Source organism: Bidens hawaiensis, unplaced genomic scaffold (genome assembly GCF_021521415.1).
Source record: "Bidens hawaiensis isolate Kalapana, Puna unplaced genomic scaffold, B.hawaiensis_p1.1 tig00002186_1, whole genome shotgun sequence".
Classification (NCBI taxonomy): Eukaryota; Viridiplantae; Streptophyta; class Magnoliopsida; order Asterales; family Asteraceae; genus Bidens; species Bidens hawaiensis.
This window is the reverse complement of record NW_027491117.1, coordinates 566,513-581,621: the sequence shown is the minus strand read 5'-3', so window position 1 is coordinate 581,621 and position 15,109 is coordinate 566,513.

Here is a 15,109-nt window from a genome sequence, read left to right as displayed (position 1 = left end):
TCAACGGTCTGGATCGTGGCCCACGGTCCAACTCGTAACAGCTGAGTTTGGGCCACTTTTTAAGACGTTTTTGGGCGTCTTTTCAGATATCTTTCAATTGGGACGACCCTAGGGCGATTTGTGGAGTCCAAAACATTTTTTTTGGTGATTCTAATCATTAGATTGAGTGTTTGATTCTTATGATTAAGACAATTGAAGCTATGATGATTCATCAAACCATGAGTGGCTAATTTCCTTGGTATTTCTCTTGGGATGTAAGGTTAATTGCAAGACACTTTATGTTATTTGTTCTTGAATTTGGATTGATTGTCTAATTGTTATGTTAGTATGATCATGTTGTTTATGTGATTGTTTGTAGTTTGTCTATATTGTTTAAACCTAGTTGTGAATCACATGTTCTTGGTGTCGTTGACAATTGAGATTAAATGAAAAAGAATTAGGGTTAACATTATTGATAGATTGTTAAGTAACAACCTCGCGTTCTAGGAATCCGAGTACTTAGTTCTTGATTAATCACAAACAAGTGCATTTACACAAAACCAAGATAATATGGTTTATCCATTGAATGTTAACATAAGTGTTGAGTAATAACTCGAACCCCGAGAGAAATGCTCGTTTAATCAATTGTTTAAAAATTCCGTTTAGTTTATTGTAGTTCACAAAAATCAAATCAAAACCAACTTGGAAATTACTTTGTGTCATTTACATTTATATTAGTTTAATTGTTAAGCTACTTATTTAACACATATTCCACAAACTCCTTGTGTTCGACACCCACTTACTGCTATCTATTTAGTTGTAATTGGTTTATTTCTGAGTGAGTCTTCGACCTCACGTCATGTCCTGCAACTTGTTAATAGTGGGATTCCAAACGCAACTTTTGTCGTATAAAATTTCGTCGGTTCTTTCTTCAAAATTTTGTTCGGTCCCGTGTAAGTCTTCATTTTCCAATTGATCTTCTTTTAATGCTTCTTTTTGGGCAATGCAGATTTGTTAAGTAAGACTAGTTTGGACTATCATTCCAAGTGCTCGGACCCTAAGTGGTTTGATTCTATCTTTCCTGCTCAAAGCATCTGCTACTATATTGGCCTTGCCCGGATGATATCGTATTTCACAGTCATAATCATTCAAAAATTCTACCCATCTTCTCTGCCTCATGTTCAGCTCTTTTTGGTCGAAAATGTGCTGTAGGCTCTTGTGGTCGGTGTATACTGTGCATTTAGTGCCATATAAATAGTGCCTCCAGATCTTAAGTGCAAAGATAACCGCGTCCAATTATCATGGGTGGTGTAATTCTTCTCGTGTACCTTTAAAAACTATCGAGAAGCGTATGCTATAAACTTGTTTCCTTGCATTAGTACGCACCCTAAAACTTTCTGGGATGCGTCACAATAAACTACCAGATCATCAATTCCCTCTGGAAGACTTAGTATCGGGGTTTGGCATAACTTTTGCTTCAATAATTGAAAAGCCACTTGTAACGCCCGTCACTTCCGGTCTAATGATTTTAAGTCTTGTAAAGTATGTACAATTCTCGGGAGTGATCCGGCATTCCTCGATGACCTTCTCACCTCCCCGGTACGTTAAACTAATTAAACTTTTTACCAAGTATCGCATCTATGAAAATTTGGAGGGGCAAGAATGTAAATGTTTTATGTTATAAACAAACCCTAACCCTTCCCTCCCCCCCCCCTTTGGCCCATCGGAACACAGCAGCTGCAATAGGGCTTCGTTTTTCTTTTTTCTAGCCGCTCCCAAGGTCTAAAAGTTCAATTGAAGGTTAGTTTTATGTTCCCCCAAGTCTTTTACACCTTAATTAGTTATTATATCTTGCGTATTAATCGATAAACGGCTTGTTCTAGGCTAACCAGGAGGCTGTCCAATTGAGCAATTTCGGGACTGTTTTGGTGGAGGATTTTGCACCAACATCTTCCTAGGTATGTCTAGTATAACATACATTAAAATCATGTCTATTGGTGTACGTTTGATTGGTCAACTAGTTGTAGATTGAAAACTAGTTTTCGGTTGTCTAAAATAGTGATTTGTTGCGTTTAACGCGAGGGATGAAGTAAGTGATGACCAATTCAGTTTGGATAGCTTCGGTTTATTGTACGGGCTGTTGGAAAATGATTTTTATAAGTATTGGGGCTGAATTGGTTGTCGGTTTCTCAAACGGGTCGGTACAACGCGCATTCGCGTTTATTGAATAGTTGGTGCGTTGTGCTTGCGAGTTACCGACCCATTTGACTCGTGTAGCATTGTATGGACTTGTTGGCTTTGAATTTATCATATTGGGTCCACACGGGGCTGAGTTGGATGTTAATTGCCTAAATGACTCTTAAACGCGCTTGTTAGTATCACCTAGTGCTTCCAGGGGTAATTTGGGAATTCTTTATTCCCGGGAGTATCTAAGGGTCGTGTTGGTAAACTTAAGGCCCCGAGGGCTGTTATGAATGAGTTTGATGAGGTCGAGGCTTTAGGTAACTAGAACCATTCTAGAACGTCTCGTAGGATAAACGAGTCCTTTCGGTGTCGTTAGTAATGTTTGTATGTAAACCGATAGACTTTTGAGTTGTGGGGATACTTAGGGGTTCTCTAGCTCATGGTGAATTCCTGCCTTGCATCAGGTGAGTTCATCATGCCCCTTTTTACTCTTTTTAAGTTTTTGGGATAGCATGCACACCTAAGTGATTTTCTTTGATGAACCGTTTAAATTATTTTGCATAGGTTTACTTATATAAGGTAGGCCTTGGGATGATATTATTGTATGTTGTATGTATTTTTATACATGTATTATTGTATGACCAATAATTGGAGATGTTTATTAGTCGTTATCGACTAAGGATGTTTACGTATGCCTACTTAGGCATACGTTGGATGAGATGTTACGTGTTTGGGTTGTACGTGTGCTCGACCCTGATGTTATTACTTGGATGATAATTATAGGGATATAATTATATAGATGTATACATATAAGTATGACTACTTATTGTTGATGATGGCCTAACTGTTTGTATCCCGTTTTATTTTAAAATTCTTGGAATGATGATTATTATTATAGATGTCAATTATTAAAACTTGAACTCACTCAGCTCAAGCTAACTTTGTGTGCATGTTAGTGTGAGTTTCAGGTTAGGAGGAGGATACTTTATCGCTTGGACGTGCACGAGGCTACTTGGATGGTGGAGGCATATTTAGTCGGAAGTTTTCTTAATGAACATTGTTCTTTTAAATTTTTACTAAATACATTGAAATTTGATTTTGGGCATAATTCCCGGGTGTTGGGAACTTGTTTTAAATATTTTGATTTTCCGTTGATTTATACTCTGAACTGATTTTTTTGAAATGAAATGAATTGTTTGAGTTTAAGTATTTTGTAAGTTTATTGTATGAATACCAACTGTAGGATTCCCGGGATTCGGGGTCTTACACCACTTCTTGATCTTCTCCCCAAACATAAGCACGATCTTTTTGGGTCAAAAGGGTTAGAGGTTGGGCTATGCTGGAAAAGTTTGCGATAAAGCGCTTGTAATACCCAGCTAATCCCAAAAATTGGCGAATCTCTTTCGGTGACTTTGGGGCTTGCCAATTTTTGATGGCTTCAATTTTGCTCGGGTCTACATGGATACCGTGTCAGTTAACAATGTGACCTAAAAATTGTACCTCTTGTAGCAATAATTCACATTTTGACAACTTGGCATACAACTTTAGCTACCTCAATAGCTCCAAGATAGTTCGTAAATGTTGTTCGTGTTCCTCCTTGGTTTTCGAATATATTAGAATGTCATCTATGAATACAATGACGAATTTGTTGAGGTACGGCTTACAAACTTGGTTCATGAGGTCCATGAAAACCGCGGGTGCATTAGTCAGCCCAAGAGGCATAACTAAGAATTCATAATGACCATAACGAGTTCGAAATGCCGTTTTAGACACATCTTCCTCTTGGATTTTGACTTGATGGTTAACGGATCGGAGTTCGATTTTTGAGAAATAATTTGCACCTTGCAGTTGGTCGAACAAGTCGTCTATTCGTGGAAGAGGGTATCGGTTTTTTATGGTAACTTTGTTTAATTCTCGGTAATTGATGCACATTCTAAAACTTCCATTTTTCTTCTTTACGAACAATACCGGTGCTCCCCAAGGAGAATAGCTGGGACATATGAAACCCTTATCTAACAATTCTTGTAACTGGTTGGATAATTCTTGCATTTTAGAGGGTGCCAATCGATAAGGTGCCTTAGCAATAGGGGCTGATCCTGGGATTAGGTCAATACGGAATTCAACCTGTCGGTTCGGTGGTAATCCAGGTAAATCGTCGGGAAAGACATCGGGGTATTCACATACAACAGGAATATCTTCTGTGTGCTTCTCATCAGGGTTCTTTATGGTCACGTTTGCCAAAAGCGCCATACACCCTTGGTGTAAACATTACTACACTTTGAGATGAGACACGAGAGGTAATATCGAACCAGACTTCTCTCCCTGTACTATATTCATTTCACCATTCAAAAGGGGAATTTTAACTGTCTTGTCATCACACATAATCTCTGCCTTATACTTGGTTAACCAGTCCATGCCGACAATAACATCGAAACTTCCTAACTCTACTGGGAGTAGGTCAATAAGGAATGGGTGGTCAGTTTGAACAATGGAACAGTTTTGGGCTATTTGGTTGACAGTTATAGAGTTACCGTTAGCGAGTTCTATAGTATAGGGATTTGTTAGTTCACTAACTGGCATATTTCCCAAGGATACAAAGCTAGTGGAAACAAAGCTTCTATCGGCACCCGTGTCAAATAATAAAGAAGCATATTGACCAGAGACTATAAATGTACCTGTCACCACATTCAGGTCTTGTCGTGCTTCTCCTGACCCAATTACAAACGCACGTCCTCTAGGCGCAGTTGAAGTCGATGCTCGGTTCGGTCTAGTAATTGCTCTTGGATTCAACTTGGGGCAGTTTCTTCTAATATAATCTGTACCGCCGCACTCATAACAGGCACGTTAGGTTGTTGTGGCTGCAGTCTGTTGGATAGGTTGTTGGCAGATTAGTTGAGGTCTAGGTGGTTGTGGAGGACGAGGTTGAGTTGCTTGGGTTGGTCGGTTCACAATTTCTGTACCTGCTCTACAATTAGGGGCATAATGCCCAGTTCGCCCACATTTCTGGCATACCGGCAATCTGCATTCTCCCACATGATGGTAATTACATTTATCGCACTCTGGCAAGGGTCCCTTGTACATGTCTTGTTTTGTATCTGAACCAGTTATAGCATAATTTCTTATTGTCGGACATGTACGTTTGCTTGATTGTCCTCATTGTGATCTCGTCCCGTAGTCGGTTCGTTTCATACTCACTGATTCTCCTGTCTTTTTCAATACACCACTTCTTACTAAATCAAAAGTCACAATACCAGCCTGAGTCACGGCATTCTCAAACGATGTGTGACCCACGGAGTTCACCAAACTCCTCACTTCTGGGGCTAAACCCCAAACATAACGTTTAATTCGTTTGTCTTCAGGAGTTACTAACCAAGGTACTAAGCGAGCCAGTTCATTGAAGCGGTTCGTGTATCCCAAGTGATTCGCTCCTTTCATCTCTAAACTCCAGATCTCATGTTCCAACCTTTGTATTTCATTCTTTGGGCAAAAATGTTCTAGCATTAATGTTTTGAGTTCAGCCCATGTCATGCGATTAACTGCATCTTGACCTTTTATCTGAACTGTGGTGTTCCACCACATCAAAGAGTGATCCGTAAAAGTAGAGGCAACATACTTAACAATACTCTTAGGTGGACAATTGCTAATATTGAGAACAAATTCAATCTTCTCGATCCATTTAATCAACCCGTTTGGCCCTTTGGTGCCTTTAAAGTCAATCGGTTTACAGGCCATGAAATTCTTAATTGAGTATTCTTTACGAGGGGGATTAGGATTGTTATTGTTATTGTTTGGGTTCGGTGGAGGATTATTGTTGTTGACATTATTTGTATCAGGTGGGGGATTATTTGCATTGGGAGGGGCATTTGTATTAGGTGGGGGAATGTTATTCGTGACAGTTTCAGTGTTGTTTGGGGGAGCATTATTGATTGGTTGTTGGTTTGTTTGCATATTTGCATTTACACCGGTAGTTACTTGTGTTACAATAAGTGGAATCGTTGCCTGCATTTGCCGGGCAATCATCTCGGTTATTTCTGCTTCACTTATAGGGATTGCTTTCTTTGGGGCCATTCTATAATGATAATCAAATATAAGCCAATTAATACTAATTCCAGTATGTAACACATTGTAACAATAATTACAATAAGGGTTGAACAAGTAAATCAGAAAACACACTGATATTTCACAAACTGTTATGTACATGATAATAAAAGTACATAGACTTAGCCTGATAAAGGCCAGTGCTTGCATATATATATATATATATATATATATATATATATATATATATATATATATATATATCAAAATCTGTCACTAAGTGACTTCTAGACTTAACCCTGTAAGGGCCAGTGCTTGTAATAATACACAAAATCATGCTCCATGTTAGCATAACATACTACTATATACATACATGGAGTGTCAAAAGACCACATACACAGATCTGTAACATCCTGTATCTATCCATACAAACGATGGACTAACCAAAAACATAAAAACAACAACACCGTAATCACCTAGTAACAGCTTCACAGTCGGACTGTCACCCTATCAAGCACCAGTGGTGGTAAGCATCTGACTGCTGTAAGTTTAGTACTATCTGCTGCAATGTCAGTAAGCACTGGGTCACGTCTCTCCTCCTTTGGTTAATGTTAGCTATGGCTATCGAGTGGTCTATTGACCAGCCATCCAAGAGTTGTTTTCTATGTTTGGGTGGTCGGGGTTAGAGGTAGGTATGCTCAACGAACAGGAAGATGAAGTATCTGTCCTAGGACGTGAAGGCTATCCCCGATAGTGGGTAGATCTAAATGGAATTGAGGTAGGGTCAATCGGGGTTACCCTAATACGAGCAGTCTGTCGGACTCGTGCAGTAGCTGAAGTTGTTGGGGACAGATGGACAGGTGGAGTAGGTGATCTGGCTACTCTAGCAGGTGAACGATACTGACTGATAATCTCTTTCTGCCCTCTGGGTGGTGACCTGGGTGGGTAACTATTGCATCTGTAGTCGGAAAAGTCAGGCTCGTTTTGAGGTAGCTCTCTGCAAATCACTTCCTCTTCAATCTCTTCCTCATCGCCCTCTGGATCTTCCTCCGGATCCTCTTCTGGGTCCTCCTCCAGATCCTCCTCTGGGTCCTCCTCTGGATCCTCCTCCTCAATAGATATTACCGGTTCTTTTTTCGGTACGTAGTCATTATTCCTTGCCATACCTCTCCACAAAAGTTAGTTATAAGAATAATATTTATTGCTAGTGTTAACTATTGTAGGGAAGGTTAGTTAATTAAGCCCAATTTAATATTAATTATATTAAAATATAGTAAAATTTTAATTATAATTATAATTATAATTAATATTGAATATAAATGATATAATATTCATAATAAGGTTTACCGTTATCGATAGTATCGTACGCACACGTATTCGTACACCTTGTTTCAGATAAGCACGTATGTGTTTTACATATATATATATATATATATATATATATATATATATATATATATATATATATATATATATATATATACGTACTCAGTATTAATTTTTATACGCATATGTTGCCAGTTTTACCTATCTGCACATTCCGCGACTTCTCCCCGAATTCCCTCGTACAAGCAAGTTTGTTATTATGTTCCGGACCACAATAACTCACTTGCCCTACAAGTTCATCTCGGCATCCATCAGTATATAATATTAAATTATTATTTAATTATTTTTCGCAGAGTTACTCGAGCCTACGGTTATATTTTAGGTACCCCAAGGGATAACCTAATCCTTTATAACCTGGCTCTGATACCAACTTCTTGATACCAACTTTTGTCACACCCCGACTAGTACAATGCGGAAGCGTAAGACGGGAATGTAACAGACACCTCTGGTATCAACAACATTATTTTTAAAGAAACATTACAAACTAATTTACATTATATTACATTGATCTATCTTTGTTCACAACTAGGTGTTACAACAAAATATATTCGTTACATTATTCTATTCGTACTAATAACCTTGCGTCTATTCACATAGCATCAAGAACGATCCACGACAGGTAGTACATCATCACATTACACCACAGTTCAGATAAAAGGTCAAGATGCAGTTAATCGCAAGACATGGGCTGAACTCAAAACATTAATGCTAAAACATTTTTGCCCAAAGAATGAAATACAAAGGTTGGAACATGAGCTCTGGAGTTTAGAGATGAAAGGAGCGGATCACTTGGGTTACACGAACCGCTTCAATGAATTGGCACTTCTGTCACACCCCGACTAGCACAACGCGGAAGCGTAAACGGGAATGCAACAGACACCTCTGGTATCGATAACATTGTTTATAAAGAAGCATTACAAACTAATTTTCATTATATTACATTGATCTATCTTTGTTTACAAACTAGGTGTTACAACAAAATATGTTCATTAAACTATTCTATTCGTACTAATAACCTTGCGTCTATTCACATAGCATCAAGCACGTTCCACGATAGATAGCACGAAATCACTTTACTCCAACTTTGGTAATCCTGAAAAGCAGTTTAAAAATGGGTCAACTACTGGAGTTGGTGAGTTTCACGAGTTTCAAGAAAACAATTATGAATATTCACAAGTTAACACTTGTAATTATGATATAAATATGTATTTATGTAAATGATGTAATTATGCTAAGCTACAGTGAAGCCTTGACTGTATGTGTTGCGTGCATCCATTTCCCACGCTCAATCAACCACTGTGGCTCCCCTTCCGCCCACAACATGCCCCGGTAGCTATGTCTAACACTACATAACCTGTTTGTATAAATATGGTCATGTGCAAACGGCGCTATGTGACACGGCAACCAAACCGATTCCATTTGGGTTTGTCAAACCAATAGTAGTATTCACAAGCCACCAGCTCGAAGTTAATCACTGTGTTAGTGGGGACTTTTGTGTGTTAACACTTAGATAATTCACATCATTACAAGTTTCAGATGAGTATGCATAATCAAACATGCTTTTCACCCCAAAAGTTCGTAAAACAGTTCAGAAGAGGGGTCATGAAACTCACTGTTTAGTAGATAATCAACATTGTGTCAGCTCGCGGTTTGTTCGATTCGCTATCACTAGTTCCTATAATCAATATTATAATAATATCAATATTTTAATATTATTATAACTCAATACTAAAATGGGCTGTATATCTAATCTGGGTATAGATGGAACGCCCAGAAAGTGTCATTAGGCTTAGGTTGTGATGTTGTTCAATGTCTAGTACTTAAAACCGAACTTAACTCAGTTTTCCTGTGTTCCCAGCTGGGCCAAGTTGTTCGTTTATGCGTTCAAAAAACAGTTATGTGGAAGTAAGCTTGGGTAAATGTGTTGCTTGATAAAATGATTAAGTTATAAGAAAAGATCACATATTGGGTTCCGGCTACGTTATGGGGGCCGTTTCCGTTTATTTAGTTTAATTTAAGGAGAAACGCACACAATCTATCCAGATTGTCCAGGTTTCTCATAAAAAGGTTCGTTTTTACTTAATTAATCCAAAAATATGATTTTTGATCACTCTTGGTGTTCTGATATTTCCGCAGGTTCGTTAATCACGAACTTTCCGGTTTTTATCTGAATTGAATTTGTTTAATTTTTTAAATTAGCATAATTAATTAACCATTAATCATTAAATTATGAAAATTTAGCCACTTCAAATAAAATATGTAGATTTTTATAAAAATATTTCTGGAATTATTTGTTGGTTTATTAATTTATAAAAATTCATTTTTCCTGCTATATATAGCCTGAAAATCGTCCGTTTATCCCAAACAATTTCTGAAAATTTCACAAAAATTCCTGGATGCTAAATTTATATCCCAAAACCATCTATATCAATTCCAGAATGTAACAACCTTGTTCAATATTATTTTCGGCCCAAATCCGGCTATCAAAACTTATACGAACGCATATCCACAAAACATACATAGGGTTTTCCAAATGATTCAAATTTCATATGTGATCAAAATATAATAAATATGAGTTCCCCACAAAAGTTCATAATTTTTCAAGCATTTTAACTATTTTTCCCAATTAAACGTAACAAATTCGGTAATAAATTTGCCAAATATTCTCGGATGGTTGAAACATTACCAAATTTGAACAGGGACTCAATGATATGGTCCCTGATGTCCCTGAAAAATTTCAAGACCTAAAAATTTGCACATCACAACCTTAACCTAAACAGCTCGTAATCGCGTGTTTCGGCATTACCTTAGCGGGTTTGGCTCGTTTCCGCCTTTCTAATCAAGTTTTCAAGCTCTTGTGCTTCTATGCAGGCTAGATAAAATTCCTATGTCACAAACCAAGAAAATTTCATCAACATAACAGCCTTTTAACTTAGGGTTTCGACTAGGGTGTAAAAACGAACATTTGAACCGTAAAAATGTCGTTTCAACCATCTAATCCGTGTTTATGGAAAAAAAACTATCAAACCAGGTTTCTTACCATGTGTATGATCAAAACATGTTTATGGACCATTTTTAGGATTTGTACATGGTTAGAAATGATTTTTAGTAATCAAACCATGTTTACAAGTGATTAAGCGAGTTTAAACAAGTTAAAAATTAGCCAAAAATGAAGTTTTTACCTTGTTCTTGCTGGGTTTTATGAGGATCAGGGCTGGTGTCCAGATTTTTCTATAAAAATGATGTTAAAAATATCTTGTACTTAATAAATATTAAAGGAAACCTTAGGGAGGGTTCCCCTATTGTGGTCGCCCCAAAGGTGGGGTCCTAGGGCCCCCCTCTTGTTCATTTGTCTTGTTTTTCATGTCCTTACGTGAAATCCCGACCCCAAATTTATTTCGGATTCGGTTTTTGGCACGAAAAATATATCGGGTACGCCGAACATTGCGAAAATGAGTGTTTTTTGGCTAATTTATTGTAAATTTAGAAAAAGGTAGTATTTGCTTGAAAAAATCGAAAATATTTTCATGGATTACTTAAACCATTCCCACTAAGTGTTTGGTAAATCTTTTTTGGCTTAACGGATGATACAATGCTTGGTTTGTAACTATCTTTTGCATTTAAATCTATAGCAGGTAGTTAAACGAGCATATTTTCGTTTAACTTGTTTGCTATCGAACTAAGGCCATAATACTAATATATTAGCTTATATTAAACGTATATCACTTATAGATGGCCCCCTGGGATATCTGGGTCATAACCCGACCTGTTCGGTTAATCATTCGTTCATTACGTAAAAAACGTTTATTTGTTGAATCGATAAATACGTACTGAGGTGTACCTTGTTTTGGCTCAAATGTCACAAAAGGTCAAGCGATGGTGCCGGTGTTGACAAAATCATATATTGTGGCGACAGAACCAAAACTGGATGGTAGAGTCGGTGGCCGGCAATCGGAATTGAACATGTTGCGTTAGGTGATCGGAGTGCCAGTTCTAATTCATGATTAAACAAGAAAGTTGGTTCGATTGACAAAATCATAGATCACGGCGACGAAACAAAGACTGGATGGTAGAGTCGATGGCCGGCAATCGGACGGCGATGGAACAAAGACTAGATGGTAGAGTCGATGGCCGGCGATCGGAATGTGACGTTGGTGTTCGGAGTGCCAGTTCCGATTCATGATTAAACAAGAAAGTTTGTTCGATTGCTAATTGTTGAACAAGAATATTGTTGTTTCTTGGAGACTTTGAGTTTGTCTTCCGTTGTAAGACTCATACTTCAAGAAAATTAACTTTCTTGTTTGGGTTACCAAAAATATAATTTCCAGAATTAATAAGCAGATCGTGTTATGGAATATTGAATTGAATTGAAGAATTTGCGTATGCTTTTTAAATATGTGTGTATATATATATATATATATAGTTAACAAATAAAAAAGGTTATGACGATCCTACCCCTATGTATTTTATTTAATCTAATGGTCCTAATCACTTTCTATACTTTTTAGACACACTTCACTTCTTATTCTAACCTTTCTTTCTCTCTCTCTCTCTCTCTCTCTCTATATATATATATATATATAAAGTTTTATATATTTTTCATTCGTGTGTAACATAAGATCTAACCTGGTATCTAATAATACCCACATAAGAAACCCAACCATAATAAATCCCACTAAACCCAACTTTAATACGAATTCAGTAAACCCAACTAGGTTTTGGTTCTTATTTTTGGGTATGATTTTGGTTGAAATCATTTGTTTACTTTAAAGGGATTTTTACATATTTTCACCTTCTAAACCTTTGAAATTACATATTTTCCCAAAATACAAGTTTTTAATGCAAAATGTACAATGCTCTTTAAGCATGGTTTAGAAAAATATGTAATTTTAAAGTTTAGGAAGAGAAAATATGTAAATACCCCTACTTTAAACATGGACTAAAACATATAAATAAATAAGTTGCCTAATATTAAAATCCCACTTTAATCATTGACTTTTATATCAAAGGAATCTAACTCTAGCTTTACTAATAAAAGAAAATAATAAGGATGATGTAACAATCCCATATTCATTTTTAGTCTAATCTTTCTTCTTATTCATTCTATCTATTCATGGGTTGTGGGCAAAACCATTTTGACAAATGGGTTATAATTTCCTTTTTAATCTTTCATCTTATACATCCTATCTATCCATGGGTCATGGGTTAAAATAATTTTGGCAAATGGGTTATAATTTCCTCTATAATTCTCTAATTCCTTATCTTATCTATCCTACATATCCATGGGTCATCGGTCAAAACAATTTTGATAAATGGGTTATAATTTCCCTTCTAATTTTCTAATCTCCCATCTCATTAATTATAGTTATTCATAGGTAATGAGTAGAAACAATTTTAACAAATGTTATATATTGCTGTAATGGGTCATCTCATTCTAATTTGTAAATTTAAGATTATAGACCTCTTATTATTTGTAGTATTTATTTTATTTTCTTCTTACCTTTAGTTTTATTCATTTCTTTCAAAAAACGTACCTTATTTATTTATTTATATTATTTAACAAATCTCGTGTAATACACGAGTTTAAAAGCTAGTTAGTTATATATCACCATCTTGAATCACTTATTTATTTATTTTTTTCTATTCAGTTTTGACTTTGAGCTCAGCTTTCAACTCAATGAAAAGAAAACAAGATGAGTAGACTCGGTACAGTTTAGAGCTGAAGTCGGAACTGATAGGCTTGACTCAAACCCAACCAGTGAATGACTAATTAGTAATTTCCTCCTAGACCAACTTCTTTTTAGAAAATTCATCAGCAACGAAGGGATTTATCGTCTAATTCATATTACATAATTTAAATTTTAGATGCTACATAATATTAATAATATTAAGAAAATCATCACCTGGATTAAAGTGGAAGTATATAAAACTCTAATAGTCGATAAGAATAATTAGAGTATTGGAAAAACTTGATTGAAATGACTTTCCATTATTTAAAAAAAAAAAAAAAACAGAAGAATTTTCATCGGAAAACAAAGTTTAGACTTAATTACAGAATTTAGAAATGAATAGTTAAATTGATTAAAATTTATGTGTGTTTACATCCATGTGATATTTACATTAGTTCGTTTAACAGAGGAAAAAGCACTCATGGGTATTACCCATGCACCGATCAATCCGGTACTACTGGTTCATTTCTACCCTCATATACCCACAAATCAAAAACTCACCGGCGACACCAACCCTCAAATACCCTAGAAGATTTTGTGTTTTTTGTTTTATAATCTAAAATAAATAAAACAATTAAATGTAATTAAAATTAAAGTTTCATTAAAATTAAGAATATAACATTTCTGAAATCCAAAAAAATAAAATACAACAATTCAAAACAAAAAGAAATAAAATACAAAATTAAAAGTAAAAGATCCTTCAGCCAATTATATTGCTCGATGATGATGTTGCCGTGTCTTCCTCTTCGGCATACTCGATGAGATCTTTGAAATATTATATGCTACTATCGTTTGAAAAAATGTCGTTACCAGAATCGTTCGGCGGCATGAATATCCCAAGATTATCATTTGATAAATCAATCATTGAGGTCTGAGTGAATAAAAATGACGAAAGATTTGAATTAATAAAATGACGAAGAGTTAGTAGTATTTATATGTAATAATAATTAATTAATTGCACATTTATGTTTTCCAAAGCCATATATTTTTCATGGCAAAGGTTTGCATTGAATTGCAATTTGGCAATATACCCATATAGTGTAACGTCCGCACTTTTGATAATTATTAAATAAAATATTATAAGTTTATAGGGTCATGTGTCGTGTGTTGTTATTTAATTTAATTAAATACTAATATGATGAAAGGATAAGGTTAGCGTTGTCATGGACTTATAATAATTATGGGCCTAAAGCCTATGGGCCTAATAGGATATAAATCCAAAACATTCCCTAAAACCCTAAAACCCCCATTCTTTCATCTTGCCTTCACACACTAAAAACACACACACAAATACCTTTCCCTTATTTCGGCCAGATCCGAATCCAACCAAGGCAAGTTCGTGTTAGATCTTCATCCAAAAGAACAAGAAACGAAGCCTTAGTCCCGTATCCAATCAGATCCGACGCAAAACCATATCAAAAAGGTACGTTTTCGTTCAAAAGGCTAAGTGTTTGAGGTCGGTTTGCCATGAAACTTGATATAAAGGTAGATCGGGATGTAAGAAACAAGAAAAATATAACCTTGATGAGCCATAAGTTAACGGGTTCATTATGGAACGAACAAGTGACGTTCGAGCTATGTAAAACTCGAGTAGACAAAGTCGTTACGACCCAAAACTTACCAGAACAGTAAAACGGGTCGCAAGGATGGGTTCTAGAGGTTATTAGACGAAAATATGGTAAAATGAGGAAAAACGAATTTTTGATCGCACGGTAAAGAATCGCATCGCATAGCCATGCGATGCAATTCATTTAAAAATGCGATGCGATTGTTTTCATGCGATGCGAATTGTT